This window comes from Struthio camelus, chromosome 1 (genome assembly GCF_040807025.1).
Source record: "Struthio camelus isolate bStrCam1 chromosome 1, bStrCam1.hap1, whole genome shotgun sequence".
NCBI lineage: Eukaryota > Metazoa > Chordata > Aves > Struthioniformes > Struthionidae > Struthio > Struthio camelus.
This window is the reverse complement of record NC_090942.1, coordinates 9,982,778-9,999,738: the sequence shown is the minus strand read 5'-3', so window position 1 is coordinate 9,999,738 and position 16,961 is coordinate 9,982,778.

The window sequence follows — 16,961 nt, the reverse complement described above, 5'->3', positions numbered from 1 at the left end:
GAATTCTCTTTCTCTTTGAAGATCTGCCTCTTTGATGTCATCAGGGGAAAATGGGGATTCATATAGCTAATCCTCCCCCTCCAAACTTGTTCCTTTAAGTTATGATATTGATATATCTGTGAATAAAAATATTAATGTATAATTCTTCCTTCATCCTACTTTACAAATTTTCCATATGTAAAGCTGCTGAAATTTCGGCAATCCGAAACTTTCATTATGACTGTTTGGCCTATTTACATAGGACCGTTAAGGAGGGTAAAACTAAAGAAAAGCTTGAGGCTTTTTCACACAGGAAATTTCAAGTGGAAATGGAAGCTGTTTCTCATTGTTCAAATTCTCATTCTACAATACTTTCACATTTCAGAGTGGCATGTTACATGTGTCATTTTATTTATGTTGTGGAACCCTACAAGGCAAATGCAACCTATTTAGTAAGTCCAGATTTTGCTACGACCACAACTTAAAAGGACAGGAAGTTCAGTTTCTTTAACATAACGTTTGCCTCTCTCTCTTCATTCATAATTTAGTGGCCTGTTATTACTTGGGTTCCCATAGAGGTTTCTCATTCTGACGCTTTCTGGTCGCTCTTTCTCCCGAGCTTGCTCTGTTTTTCTGCTGACCAGATCTCCTTCAGCATCCTCCCACTCTGGCCTCCTCATTTTTACTTTTCCCTAGTTGATGCAGTGAAGAAAATAAATGTTTTCCTGTTTAGAGTTGCCAAATCTTATTTTGGAACTAAATCAAAAACCCTGTGGTTTGGCACTTGTTCCAAATTCGTCTCAGTCTCCTGGAGATATCAGTGGCTTAACTGAGCAGGCTCAGTTTGGTCTCGTCTTATCTGACCTTTCAGATCTTATCACAGCTTCCTGCCCAGGTTCCCTGCACTGGCCTTTCGCTTGCTTGTCCAGCAGAGCGAGCACTGGACTATGCTCATTTTTAAAGCATTTTATATTACTATCACTACCTGACATCATTTAGGCTTGTTATGCATCCTTCTTTTCCTACACATTTAAACATTTACCCCTTCCATTTGTTATGCCCCAGGCATATTTTTGTTTCTCTTTTATATTCTCATTTTGCCCTGTTCCTACTTTTTTTTTTTTTTTAATGCTTCAAACTCTTCAATTCTTCCCACTTACTGATAGCTTGCTCTTTCTTCATCTGGCTCCTGAATTATTTTCCCACATACCATTTTTTCCTAAATCTATATATTAAGGACTAAAGCTCAAAGTCTTTATTGCTAAAATAACTCTTTTTTTTTTTTTTTATTATAAGCAATAAGCAAGTTGTTATTTGTATTTGTGGCACAGGCCACAAAGTCATCTCACACAGAGACAGAATGTACTGGGTGAGAAGCAACACGGTTGCCTGGGTGGCCCAAGGTGAGCAAGAAGAAACAAGATTTTTCTCAAACAGCGTAGTACAGACACATCATTTGTCAATCTTTCTGCTTTTCACTTGGCCCTGGTTATAATGTCATTCTTGTAATTTCTTACTTAAATCTATGTCCTTTTGAGAATCTCAATTATACTACAAAATGTTGTGTGCATGGCACTCTGCCTTCTAAGACAAAGAATTAGCATGCTGTGCAGGCCTTGTAATTTATTGTTATATTGACTGCTAGAGTCACAGCATTTACAGAGGTAGTTTTTTTTTTTTTTAAGATGTTATTGTTTGCATTACAGTGGCATATAGACACACCAGACAAAATCAGCACTTCTTTGTGCCAGATGCCTGGAATAGCCCTTTCCTGAAGACTTTATCAAAGTCCACTTTTTTTTCTTTTATGAGATACTCAATCTAAATTGGATAAAAGATCAATTTCCAAAAATCAGACCATTGATGTAGGAAATAACAGAACAGTTAGAACAAAATGAAAATCATTGCATCTTTCCACAGATTTTTTTATTTTCTTCCCTACATTTTTTTCACAAATGTCTACTTGACGCCATTATACTGGATAGTACTTCCTTCCATAATTAACCTGGCTAAATTCAAGTTTAAGGTTTCTGAACGGCACGTTCCTTTCCCACATAACTTATACTATCTTGGTTTACTTAGATTTGCCTTTTATTATCTTTATTCATCCCTGTTGGTTTATTCTACATCTTTCTTAATTCACTCATACCTGCTTTACAACAAAGGATGTGATATTCCAAATTCAGGAATATCAGATATTTAACAAAACCTTCGTTCTCTGTTCTTTCCTGAAAATTTGTAATACTCTGCTTTCCTGATTGGTTTTAAGCAATCTGATCTGATATTTAGAAAACACCTTCAAAATTTCTTTCCATATAAAATCTAATATAGCTACTGTGGCAATATATGTGTAAGTAAGTAAGGGCACTATATCTTCATTTTCATTAGTTCATATTTCTAAACATTTATCAACTAGTGTTTAAGCCATTGTGTCCTGGTGTTCGGTGTGTTACATCCTTTCACAGTTACCTTCAGATCTGAGATAACCTAAAATAATTGTGTCAGAATCCTACAGCTTTCAGAAACACTATACCTTTGCCCCTAATGAAAGCCGGAGGGGGACAGGCTCAGACACAAGGAGAGGGTGAACACTCTTGGTCCACATGAAAACATATCCACTTCCCATGTCAGGACAGCACACAGATGCACACACACACATACATGCACATACACACATATATACCCAATTGTGACTCTTGTGCAGCACTAACATGTCTCTGAAGCTGGAAGAGCTAAAAAGATGCTGCCACACCACAGAGCAGCCAGGACGCTGCAAACTGCCAGCACTGCAACAGGGGAACAATAGACTGGGATGTGGCAGAAAGGCTTATTGTGGAATCTAATTCTCATCTCTTCCTCTCCTACTACACCACCTAGGCAGTAGATTCATCATGAACAGGACTTATCAGACATATGCTTAGCCATATTTCTTTCTCTGAAAGCTCTTCAGGGCAGGAGTTTATTTTTCAGACAGTCCAGAACAAACTAGACACAACTCTGTGAGCTGTTGTTGTTGGTTGTTGTGCTTCTGGGTATTTCTTATATCTCATAGAAATACTTCTAATACCTACATATATTAGAGCACAGTGCAGGATTCCAGCGAAATATGGAAATCACAGAGGGAAAACAGTGAGCTAGTTATACCCTGGCACATTCAAACAGGGACCGGTCTCTGTGGCTAACTTCTGCTATTGAAAAGTTCTCCACCAAATCCAAGCAAGGTGTCAGTTTCCTCTATGGAGAGGAAAAAAAGTGATACTGTACGGTGATGCTCCTCATGTATCGTGATCACCTGTTTTAAGAGGGAATTAGTAATCCTCTGAGATGCTCACTGCTCTCTTTTGAGTAGAGAAGATGCTAGAAGAAAAGTCGTTTTAAAATAGCTGGCTACAAAAGCCATCACATTCTGGTTTCTCCGTTACCCTTCCTCCCTTACTTCCCCAGAGAATCACAGAATCACAGAATTGTTGAGGTTGGAAGGGACCTCTGGAGATCATCCACTCCAACACCCCTGCTCAGGCAGGGTCCTCTAGAGCAATATCGCCCAAGATCGCGTCCAGGCAGGTTTTGAATATCTCCAGCGAAGGAGACTCCACGACCTCTCTGGGCAACCTCTTCCAGGGCTCTGTCACCCTCACAGTCAACAAGTTTTTCCTCAGGTTCAGATGGAACTTCCTGTGGTTCAGTTTCTCCCCGTTGCCTTGCATCCTGTTGCTGGGCACCACTGAGAAGAGACTGGCCTCATCCTCTCGACACTCCCCCTTCACATACTTGTACACATTGATGAGATCCCCTCTCAGTCTTCTCTTCTCCAGCCTAACAGGCCCAGCTCCCTCAGCTTCTCTTCCTAGGAGAGATGCTCCAGTCCCCTCATCATCTTCGTAGCCCTCCGCTGGACTCTCTCCAGTAGGCCATGTCTCTCTTGTTCTGGGGAGCCCAGCACTGGACACAGTGCTCCGGGTGAGGCCTCCCCAGGGCTGAGGAGAGGGGCAGGATCACCTCCCTCCACCTGCTGGCAACTCTCTTCCTAATGCACCCCAGCATCCCATTGGCCTTCTTGGCCACAAGGGCACATTGCTGGCTCATGCTTAATTTGTTGTCCACCAGGACTGCCAGGTCCTTCTCTGCACAGCTGCTTTCCAGCAGGTCAACCCCCAGCCTGTACTGCTGCATGAGGTTATTCCTCCCTAGGTGCAGGACCCTGCACTTGCCTATGTGGAACTTCAGGAGGTTCCTCTCCGCCCACCTCTCCAGCCTGTCCAGGTCCCTCTGAATGGCAGCACAGTCTTCTGGTGTGTCAGCCACTCCTCCCAGTTTTGTATCATCAGTTTTACTTCCATTGGACTCTAACCAGTTAGGTAACTGCTCCCCCCACCCCGCAATTTTAGCTTTAGATTCACAGCTCTAAATTATCTGGACCTCTCTTGCTACCTTATTTTTGGATATAAATGCATCTGCTTTCTCTTTCTGCAAGTTGGCTGTGAAGATAAGCAGCACCTGGCACCAGCCTGCTGACTGTATAGCCACCACCAACAGAGCCAGTGCCTGGTCTGAAAGGATCTATCTCATAATTTAATGGAGTTAAATCATTCCAATAGATAAAGGTACACATTACTTTGACTTATCCTAAAATATCTTGTACTTTTTTTTTCCCTCCTTTTTCCTGCTCCCTCAGAAGCTCTCATGCACATATTACATAGTGTCCAAACAAATTGGAACCTCCTGCTCCAGCTAGCATCTTGGCAAATTTCTCTCTTCCTGGAGCTAGTTCAGGATTTTCCTGGCTTTGTCTTTGACAGAATGGCATCCATACAAACCTCCACCTCCCAAGCCAGTCCTCTGACATATTTTCAATAGCAAAGACAGCATTTAGGAAACTATGACTAGGCATAAACGTGTAAAACAAAGGCATACACCTTTCTGAAATGGGATTGATTTAAGGCTTAAGGTAATCAGTGGAAAGATTCTCACAGATATCAGGGGCTTTGGATTAGACCTGTTATTGGCACCCCTTCCACAGTGCAGATCCAGGAATGCAGAGGTAATTTTAAAATAATGCTAAGATTCTTACTGTAAATTAATACTTTATTTAAAAAAGAAAAAAGAAAAAGAATCACTTCATGATGGTTTACTTTGAAGTTGGAAGAGGGCCAAGAACTACAAAATGGAAGACAGAGAAATGTGTTATGACGAGCAATGGAGTAGCTCTGATCAGTGATCCAGATATCTCTGCTGATTGCCTAAGATGAAGCCTTGATAAAAACAAGGTTGCTTCTGCTCGGCTCTGATGTGGTTCCAGATGGTAGTTAAAGAACTCAGCACATTTTTTTTTTTTAAGAGGAAAAAAGAAAGAAATAAAACCAAGACAACTGATCTTCCCCAGGATAATCCAGACCAAAATTATTATTTCCAGAAAAATAGGATTTAGTTTCCAAAGTGGTGGTTTAATTTATTCCTCTTTTTCACCATGGCTGTATCATGTTCACCCACCAAGATGCAACAGTAATGGCACTAAACAGTGTTCTTTATAAAGCCCTCGGGACATGCTAGGTATAAACGTCAGTCAGTTATATAAAAACTTCTTTGACAGTCTTCCTGCTTAGCCAGACTTTCCCAGAATGGCATAACAGCTAACTGAGGTGCAAATGTGTGTACGGAGCTTAGGCTTATAGATTAAATTGTTGATGGACATGGATGAAAGACAAGCATGATCAAATGAGACTCTCTACTGTCCCAGTGATTTAACCCTTTTATTTCTTGCCTCTGAGACAATGTGATCTTGCATACTTTTCTCTATATTTGTGGCTAATGGTGGTTAACGCTACACTTTATTATTATTATTGTTGTTGTTATTGTTGTTACTGTTATTATTGCACTACCTTTTTGTAGATGGCATACTTATAAATGTTACTAATATCATTGAATACAATTTTCAAAGCCGCAAACGTTTTTAAATCCTTAAAGATATTTGGAAACACAGGGTGGATTCAGTCTATGCAATTTGGGCAGCCACCAGCTCTCATGTTTAAGTGATTTAGGACGTTTACTTTGCAATCAGAGTTGTGGTTGCAACTGTAATAGCTGTAGGAAAGAGGTAGCCTTAATTTAGATCTCTCCTATACTGTCAGAAAGCGATGGGGAGAGGTCGATGCCATCAGGCCTGGCTCTGACACGGTGATACCAGGATGCACAATCCATCCATTCTTTGGGGTGTTCCCCTGTGAGCCCGGGAAAGCCCCTCACACTCCCAGCCTTCCTAGGAGCAGGTTTTAACTCATGCAATATGGTCATAGTGACAGGTTTGGTTTACTCTAGCGATTAGGCTGTAGCAGTCAAGTGCTGGACTTCTCCTCAGAAGCACAGCAATATGGACTTCAGTACCAGCATGACATGTCCATCAGGATTCACATGGCAACCCAGTCAATCATATTAGTTGATAAAATAGGTATAAATACATAAGACAAAATAATCAGGATTATGCTGTTTCCACACTGATGATTAATTTGATGTCACACAAGACGGAGATATAAACCAGGGTGGTAGAATTTGAGCTTGTAGAAAAGTCACTGGTTTATAGCAAGTCTGCTTCTGAACAATATAGAGTTCCCTAAATCACATCTTTGACTTGACAGTGTCATTTATACGTTGTATAGATTTTTAATCTGAAATTAGGAAATTCTGTCAGCAATGAAAGGAAGTCTGTGTGTGTGAGACTGCTTCCCTCCCTGCAACCACATGCTATTAAATACCTAAGCTGAAAAAGCTCTTTTCATCTCACTAAGAAAACTGTTTTACTGTGAGGAGTATTCCCTGCTGTTCGCCTTATCTTTAACTCCCTTCTAATATACTTTTAGCTATACTTTCCTGTATTTCAGCAAACAATAATTCTTCGCTCCTTGTATTTATGCATTTATGCTGTATGTGTATGGAATTAATTTTTCAAGTTAGCCAACATAAGCACAACCCTCATTAATCAACATCTGGCCTCATATATTTTCTTTCACATCTGTGAAGTCCTCCCCAATTTGTCTACATCCTTCTGAGTAGTCCCTGTGTTGTAGAATAATCACTTATATTCAAGGACTATCATCTCCCTGTGACATGATGAGAAATTCCTATGCAGGCATACCAATATTACATTTGCCTGAGCTGTCATGCTGTGCTATGAATTCATATCTGATTTAACTATCTTTGGAAAATACTATTTCATAATTCTTGATTTTCAAGTGTTTGGTGTGTTTTCTGTTTCACTAGATATGTTTATTTATGATTCATTTTCCCTTTGTGTATTACAGTTCACATCTAACTGAAGCTTATTTTATTATTTCCTAACTGATATTTATAGATTCTCAAGGTGCCTTGTTGCTATTTTTCCTTTTTTTTAACTATTGTTTACTTCTTAATTACAGTAGCATACAGTAATAGGGAGAATATCAGGTTCTCCCACCTTCTAGAAATATAATGAAGTTATTAAAAGGAAACAGAAATTATCAATAAGCTCAGAAGAAAACACACAAGATATAATTCTACTGACCCATTTTCCATAAAATTGGACATCATTTGATAGCTTAACAGATTCTTCCTTCATTCTTATGCAGAAACTGCTCCTCTGCATCATTCATTATTTTGTTTTCTCCTGCTTTAGCTATTAGCAATCATCCGTTTATTTATTTAAGATTTCTTATCAGGAAATTCAAACAAAGGTGTACAGGTGTCTTCAGTGCATTGGGCTGGACCAATATTATAGAAGCTAATTTGCAGGACCAGACAAGCAGTGGGATCTGAGACCAAAAGACAATAGCTCAAATGCAACATCTGACTTATCAGAGTGAAAATAAGTAGTAGCGGGATGGAGTAGTGCAGACCTTACTAGAAGAACAGAGAAGTAGAGCAAAGTTATCCCAAGGGCCCAGCTGACGTTAGAATATTTTTTCGCGAGTAGGAGTGCTGCGCCATAAAGAGCTGTGCGACTAATAAATGGAACTGTGAAGCTGGCCATATCCCTGACACACTGTGTGGGTTTCGCTTGCATTTTCTGAAACTATATACTTATTGTATTTTCCCAAATAAAAGATATTTGTGGTTTCATATTCTCAGAACCCCCGCATACTTGCAAGGGGAGAAGGAACACCTGTAAAAGGTTTGATTATTAAATTCCTAAATGTTGGTGTTTTAGGTGGAGGATCAAGCTACCAGTCTTATTTGTTTTAGAAGGAGTCCCCTAGACATATTATTGAACCCAGTCCTGGTTACTACCCCTGACACCTGGCAGGAGGGCTGCATGTGCAACAAAAGTAAATTACAAAATTCCAGCACTTTTATTTCTTTATTCTCCTTAAATATATAGGTAGACACTTCAAACTCCCGCTGAAATTGGTGAGTTGTGCCCATATAACCTGCGATAGAGTTTGGCCTTCTAACTAGTACTGACCAGAGATTTTCTAGAAATATTTTCTTAGAAAACGTCAACATGTTAGCACAAAATTGTTTGACAGAATTGGGTCAGATTCAAAAGCGTCTTTCAGCAGAGCTCAGGTGGCATTTCTGCTTACCAGCTGCCACTGCTACGAAAGAGGTGCTGAGGAACCCCAGACTTCATAGATCTAGAGTGCCACTACCTTGGAGAATAAAGCTCCAGGATTAGGAGCTAGTATGTCTGATCTCCCTGTTTGGAGAGTGTGTGCATACATACATATACAATGGGTGGGTGGGTGGGTGGTGTGTTGGTACTTTTTTTTTTCCTCCTCAAGTATTAGTAGAGTAAAATACTTAGTGTTTTAAATATTCTGAAGTGCGTTACTCGTGGCTTTTGCAGAAATGTTTAGCCTAGCATCCTGACTCGGTAATCTGGAAACCCTGACAGGCCTATTTGTAGCAGTGCTCCTTTCTCTGCAAGTCCAAGACAGTTGCCGTTTGCATTTTCTTTTGGAAACAAAATGGACATATTTTTAATCATTTCAAATAAGATATCTTTAGAATAATTGTGGAAATGAAATAGAGAGAGAGAGACAGATGGACAGACCGACTGATCTCATTCCAAACTTAAGAATTAACCAGTTTTACCTGAGATATTGATATAAATCTACAGCAACCTGAGATTACTTGACCATAGAATAATCCAAATAACAATTAAGAAGAAAATCTTGATGAAGCCTCAATTGAATCAACACATATGGAAAACTAATATAAAAGCCACTCATTGTTCCAAAATATACTGGTTTCATTAGTGGTTTACCTCATCCGCCTTTTACTTATTGTTAAAGGTCACAATTAGAAACATATTTGCTTTTTTTGCTACTGCTTATATCCCTGCTCATATTATGAAACTGAGACAAGAGTGCTTTATTATTTTAAAGAACTTTCATTCCACATGGTGTGAATTATTAACAAGCTTAACTTATTTTTACTGCAGACTCATAATAGTAGAAAGTTGGGCCCAATACACCACAAAAGTCGTTAAAAGGGTCATACAGACATTCTGTATATGTGGATTTTCAGTGTAAGTCCTGATGTTTTGCAGGTTGATTTATTTAAAGGATAGTAAAAGATAGATCTAAGAGACAAAGATGTAAAACTGTAGACTAATTGTATGTGAAGGAGTTTATTTTATAGCAATGGAGTGGAGAGCATCTGGATCCAGCTTTTCATGGCTGTTCAGATTGCAGGTACTGATTGAAGCGCCTTGCTGTTCCGTATTCATGTAAATTACAGTGCAATGGGTCAAAATAACAAGACACACTTTGGGGTTGTACTATTACATGTGAAAATTTAAACAGAAACAGATGGCAAGTGGAAAGATAACTCTAAAGCTTGCCAACCTTTCAGATACGAGAGATCCCACCAACATCAGTCTTTGTAGTGTAATATCCAGGAAAATAGCACTTATATGCCCTTTGTACTTACATAAGTTGTAGGAGCGGTGTCCACAGCTCCCCATGTGTCATGCTGGAAATCCCTTTTATGCCATGTAATTGAAAATAATGAGGCTAAGTGAAATACAGTAGCCTTAAGAGTGAAGAGGGCTAGGAGCTCTAGCGGCTTGTAAGCTCTTCAATGCAGAGCAAATGTCTGAACTGGCATTTCAGAAATTAGATTTCAAACAGCTTTATAAATGAAAACATGCATGTGTATTGTGAGTGCAGTTCATTTTGTGACCATATAGGTAATGATTTATGTTTCTTGAGAAGTCTTGTAAGTAAGCTCTCTCTCTCTTTCTCTCTCTACACACACACACACACACACACACACATCTATACATATAAAGCATCTTATACCAAAACATTGTTAAGCCAATATGTACTGCAATAATGTAGAATAGCTATTTGAAGCTTAAATCACTGCTGATTTTATTTTTCTGTGTGGTTCTAATAATAAAAAATGTAGCTTCAACAGGTAGATACTTGAAAGAAAATTCAAATGTCATTATTATAAACTTTCTAAAATTGTTTATTATCATTACTTCCTCTACTGTAGCATTTCAAATATCTTTACAATTGTGATGTTAAATGTACATCAGCAAAGATATTCAGATAGAAAATAGTTCATATAAGAAAAATGTGCACTGATAGTGGTATGATATGGACTTAAGAAGTAACATTTCTGTTAGTCTTTTAAGGATTTTTTCTAAATACTTTTGATAAAAGAAGAAATTATGGCAATAGAGTTTTTTACTCACTGAAACTATAATTTATTTACTTAAGAATAAAAAGTAAACAGAATTAGGAAAAAAGGTTGAAAAAAATCAGAATTACTGAAGAAGAAAAGAAATCTTGAATAATTTCACTAAAGAATAAATATCTGAAGGTACACAAACCTCCCCCTTAAAGTATCCATTCCTCTCCGTTGACTAAAACATCATTTATAGTTAATTAAAAATTGCAGTTACCAGTTATCTTACTTAAAATATCTTCATTGTATATATTTAAAAGCAGGTGAAATAAACCAGCTCCCGATGGTAAGATGAATATAAAGAAAGCACTTAAGTTTCTAGAATAAACAAAATAGAAAATAAGAATATAAAATAGAAAATAATCTCAAAATTTCTTTTTACATTTATTAAACTGTATTTTATCCAATAAATACAAAGTAAAACTGTAGTGAATATTTATATGCTATATTAATTACCATATTCTTTAGTGATGGGTTAATGTTCTCTCTATAATGACATAAGTGTAGACAAACCTGAAATTTTGGGATACTATAGGTCATGTATTCAAGCACATAATTTCATTTTCTGTATTACTTATAAAATTACTTTTGGAATACTAATCAGACTCAATAACATCATCTTTTAATTTTTTTTTCACGTTTTCAGTATGATTTTTTTCCAGTTCTTCATAAAATGTCTTTATTTATATCAGACATATTAAAAAAATATCAAAATTTCTTAGGTGATCAAGAGAAGCTGCATTTCTTAATATTCTTTTGGTTATGGTAAAACTACTGCTTCAAAAGAACTAAAGTGATGTGACTTCAAGCTCACAGATCAGCCTAGTGCCTTTTGTATTAACATTATAAATTTGTTCTTCCTGTAAGTTCACCGACTTCAAAATTAGAACCTCAATGAGAACATAATTTCTGGTCTTCATGTTATAGACTGTCGTGTTACATCTTTACTAGAAATGTTAATACGGCAAGTGACTAAATTTCTTACGCTTTTCTGGCTTCTAAAGCAATTTATCAGAAAGTGATGAATTATCAAGGGATCACTAGACTTAGATTTTTTTTTTTCTAATACTATAAATACAAGGAAGTTACCAAATCCTTCTTTCTCCTCTTTCTCTCCTATAAACAGAATCTGAAGTGACTTCTGCATAAATCACATATCATACCATCAAATACTATGTTAAAACAGAGAAGAAAAGAACATAAGGAATATAGTAGTAGAATACCTGTTCAATATTATACAACCCTGATTGCCAATTTTGCTCTTCAGGATTTGGCCAACACTTCTTTAGAAAGATGCATAAGTGAATGGTGTAAAAAGAATTGGAAGCCTCCTGATGATATATGGTAACCGCCATAGGAAGATAAACATTGTGGAAAGAAAGGGTTTTGGCAGGTGACATGATGATTGTTGAAAATTTCACAGAAATACTACAACCCCATGGCAACCCCATGGCAAGACTGTGTGGAAGGTTTGCATTCAAGATGATCTGCACTCCAGGCATGCTGGGTGGTTGTAGCAAGTTCCTGCAACCAGATCACAGAATCACAGAATGGCCAAGGTTGGAAGGGACCTCTGGAGATCACCCACTCCAACACCCCTGCTCAGGCAGGGTCCTCTAGAGCAATATCGCCCAAGATCGCGTCCAGGCGGGTTTTGAATATCTCCAGCGAAGGAGACTCCACTACCTCTCTGGGCAACCTCTTCCAGGGCTCTGTCACCCTCACAGTCAACAAGTTTTTCCTCAGGTTCAGATGGAACTTCCTGTGGTTCAGTTTCTCCCCGTTGCCTTGCATCCTGTTGCTGGGCACCACTGAGAAGAGGCTGGCCTCATCCTCTCGACACCCTCCCTTCACATACTTGTACACATTGATGAGGTGCCCTCTCAGTCTTCTCTTCTCCAGACTGAACAGGCCCAGCTCCCTCAGCCTCTCTTCAGAGGAGAGATGCTCCAGTCCCCTCATCATCTTCGTAGCCCTCCGCTGGACTCTCTCCAGTAGGGCCATGTCTCTCTTGTTCTGGGGAGCCCAGCACTGGACACAGTGCTCCGGGTGAGGCCTCCCCAGGGCTGAGGAGAGGGGCAGGATCACCTCCCTCCACCTGCTGGCAACACTCTGTCTCATGCACCCCAGCATCCCATTGGCCTTCTTGGCCACAAGGGCACATTCCTGACTCATGCTTAACTTGTTGTCCAGCAGGACATGTCCTCATGTCCATATCCTCATGGGCAGCACCACGTCCTGCACATCCCCTGCAGGGCTCTGCAGATCACTCTGTAGCCACAGCTCAGGCCCAAACTACTTGATGTAGCTATTTAAGCTGGGGAGAATCATTCAGCCTGTTGTTGCCTCCAAAAATATGATTATTCCTAGAACACCTAATCATCCTGCATACATTTCTCTTCTGAGATTCAAGAGTACCCAAGATATTACTTGCCAGTCATGCTGAATCATGACATGTACAACCTACTCCAAGAATGACATTATGAATATAAGTGGTATTAGAGTGTGATCCAGAAGTGATACTTGAACTCTTTCCGAGTGCTGCAGTTACTACAGGTACCTTTATGCAACATCTTAATAGAGTTTCAGTCTCAGCTGTGCATGCTCTATATTCCTTTGACGTATGATTGGCTAGCAAAAAACTACTATTTAAAGTCAGAGAGGACTTAAAAAAAAAAAGAGTGAGAAAGAAACTAATAAGAAAAGGGCCAACTAAATACCTCCATAACTAGATAAATTAAAAGCAGAATAAACATATGATTAAAAAACTTCAATGCAAAAGGTTTTGACAATTTATTTGGTCACAGCCCTTGTCATTTTATTGAAATAAATTATTACATTGTGGCAGTTAGATTGAAGTCTATTTATTTTAATTAGAGCTATGTGAATTACAAGCTCAAAATCCAAGTGACTGCAGATTTCTGGATTCTACAGAACTTGGGAAAAGGCTGTACATAAGTGGATTCTTTATTTCAAATCACTATCATAACAGCAAAATGTGAGCTTCAAATAAACACATTTTTTCAGCCAAACAATGGACTTTTTGGCAAGAAATGGATGATGAAATAAAATGACAAATGCAAGACAGAAAACATGCAAAATGTTTTGAAACAATTTAAGAATAAACGTTTGTCAATCAACAGGCAATGTGGTTTTGCCTCTGAAGCCCTGGAGCCTGGCTCTGATATCTAAATTAATTTCTAGCTCTTTTATAGACTGATAAGTAAGAATTGATTTTGAGTAACCCTTTAAACAGTGACTAAGTAACCTCTCATGGTCCTACTCTCATTTTCAACAGGGACTTAAGCCTTTGAAAATTTAAGTCTTATTGACCTATCAGTTTTAGAAAATTCGACACTAGAATTCTATTGATAAAGATTTAATGCATGGAGGAGGTGAAGAAAACTTCCTTTACCTTCTGCCTGACCAGAACCCAACATCTAAAATATTAATTGTGTCACTAACCACCTCATAAAAACAAAACTTCCCCCATTAACACTCCATCCATCTCTTTCCTACTACATCAGCAATGATCTTGTGGCACTGACTCTAGGGAAAAAAAAAATCAAGTTAATAGTAAAGTTATGAATAAAGCTGCATACCAGAAAGATAATGTTCTCTGTTCAAAGGGTTATGAAATTTGTGGTTATAACTAATACCCAGGTATCATCATCAAAATAGAAATTTCCCCTTGCCAGAAGATGAACTTACTGAATTCAAAGCTGAAGCAAGCTCTACATAATGCACGAATGGACCACCATTCTGATTTCTCCTTTCTTTCAGTTTATAAAGCATTCATTTTATAAGAGTGCTCCCAAAGGAGCACACTTAATGAGATCCATGGGAGCACTAAAATGACCCAATATAGTCACTGTCTGTCATGCATTCACTGCCACTACCATTGTAGAGAAACAAGTCAGGAATCATCTAGCTTGGTGTAAGCGCCTATATCTCAGCTGGTCACTTCAGGCTTTCGTCATAGTCAGGGAGCAGAAACAGGTGTTTCGAGGCAGCAGTTCGTCTCATCCCAAATGAGACATAACAACAGCTCAGGATTTGCCCTGTTAAATGAGCTAGTATCTCTACAACATGACATCCAATGAGGAGTTGGTCACCACTTTTCTAACAGAAAATGTCATAGTTTGGGCAGGAAACAGTGTAAAATAAGTGATTCAGTTCCTTGACCCATGACCTGACCTGTGTGGTCAAAGACTGAACATTTGGACCCTGTTCTAAGCAAGGGATGGAATATATGCTTAAATCATGTATGAACAGGCCCAGAGAAATTGTTCTTCATTCAGGGTAATTTTGTCACGTGGGAAGCAAGGTGTAGAATTTTCTATTTGATGTAGTTCAATCACGAGTATATCTCAGTGTAACTTCAACCTTTTCTATCTAGAAAAGAAAGGATCTTTGATTCTTCAGCTTATTTTCATTATGGATTAAAGGAAGGCATTTCATGAATGACAATAGAAGCTAGATGGGAACTTTATTATTTTCATTTACCAGCCCTCACTCTTTAAGAAAATCAAGATCTTGATGATGGAACAAATTTTGCTTTTCAGCTTTACCAGGAGAAAACTTTGCTTTGGTGTTAATAGATTTGAACTGGGGTTATCACTTTTAGCCTCTCCAAACATATAAGAAAATCAGCAAGTCTATTCCATACTTCTTTTCTAAACCAAGTTCAGGGCTGGACTATAAGTGCCATTATTAGACATAAAATCCTCTTAATTATTTTGGCAGGAACCCTAAAAAGAAAAAAAAAAAAGAAAAAAATCTCCTAGCATCTTTAATAATTCACATTTGAATGAAACATTGCAAAGCAGAAGTAATGTAATCCAGAGCTTTGAGTAATCTCAGCATAAGTTTACTTGGATTTTCGGTAGTTATTGCAACACATGAAATATTCCAGCTTTTCTCTGAGCCTTCTTGAAATCGGCTCTGTCCTTGAGGTGTCAGATTAACACTCCACTCAGAAGACAAATTGTTCATGGGCATGCTGGACATATGAGAGCCATTAGACAGTGTGATCTACATTCTTGAAAAATGAAAAATTCTAGGCAACATTACATTTTATAAATGCAAGATGTTTATTATTACTGCACTAGCAATAAATGTTTAGAAACTGGAGAGGGTTCACAATGATTCTGACTAGGAACATATGAGGATGGAGCCATTGAATTCTGGCAAGAAATAAAAGGTCTGGAAGCTATTATGCATTTAGCCCTCTATGAGTATTTAATTATATCAATAGGAGAACACAATTTCTGTTGCGTGCTTTGCGATGAATGTCTTCATTTATTCGTATTACAATGAATGATAGATGAGTTCAAGCCAGATGTGGGAACTCATTTGCAATTTACTTAAATTATTTTAGTGAAATTTTTTCTAAAGATCACAGGACACCTTACTGAATGTCATGGGAATTAACCTGATATGTAAAATTTGATTTCTGCTTGCGGAATGAATTTGCTTTTGCTAGGCTGTATGTAGATAAATGGTGATAACCACCAAATGTTGTGTGGTTAACTGCTTTTTAGACACTAATGACACTCTTCTTTAATGAGAAAAATGGATTTCATTTTCAGAGTCTCTTATTCAACCTGTCATAGGAAAGAAACTAGTGGTTAGACAGTTTATTTCAGTTTACTATTCGATTTAGTTTAACAGATCATTCTGCCAAAGGAACTTATTCCAGGTAGGAAAAAAATTTCCTTGACTATGTATGAAGTATCTTCAAGAGTCTTATCTTTTAAAGGCTGTTGAAAAACATAATGACACAGAAATTACCTGTCTACTTCTTAAATCTTTGTCCAATAGATTTCTTAATAGGCTACGTTTCCGCTCATACAGGGAAAACATACTTCATAGTGTTGGCAGAAAAGTATGTTCACTACTCTGGGAGGCAATAAAGAAGGTGGCCAGGGAATATAGGTTTAAGAAATTATAAACTGGAAGGGAAAAATGGCAAAGAATTAAGATATGCAGATCTGTTGATAACTGGGTTTATGAAAAAATAAAATAAAATAATTTAAACTGCCTTATCCCTTTATTTTATTCATTTTTAAAAGTTGTTTTAGATATATTCCCACTCCATTCTTTCACTTTGGCTGCCTTGAACTGTTTATATATTCTCCTATTCCACCCTCCTGTTCCATTGCTGTTTTGGTTTGTATGAGCAGATACAAGAGAAAATTTAGTGAATTAGCACAGGCTTTTTACGTGATGGCAAAGTTTACCGTCTCATGTTCATTCTATTTCTGTCACCAGACTAAAAGCTAAACAGATATTATTGCATCGGTGACTCAAAC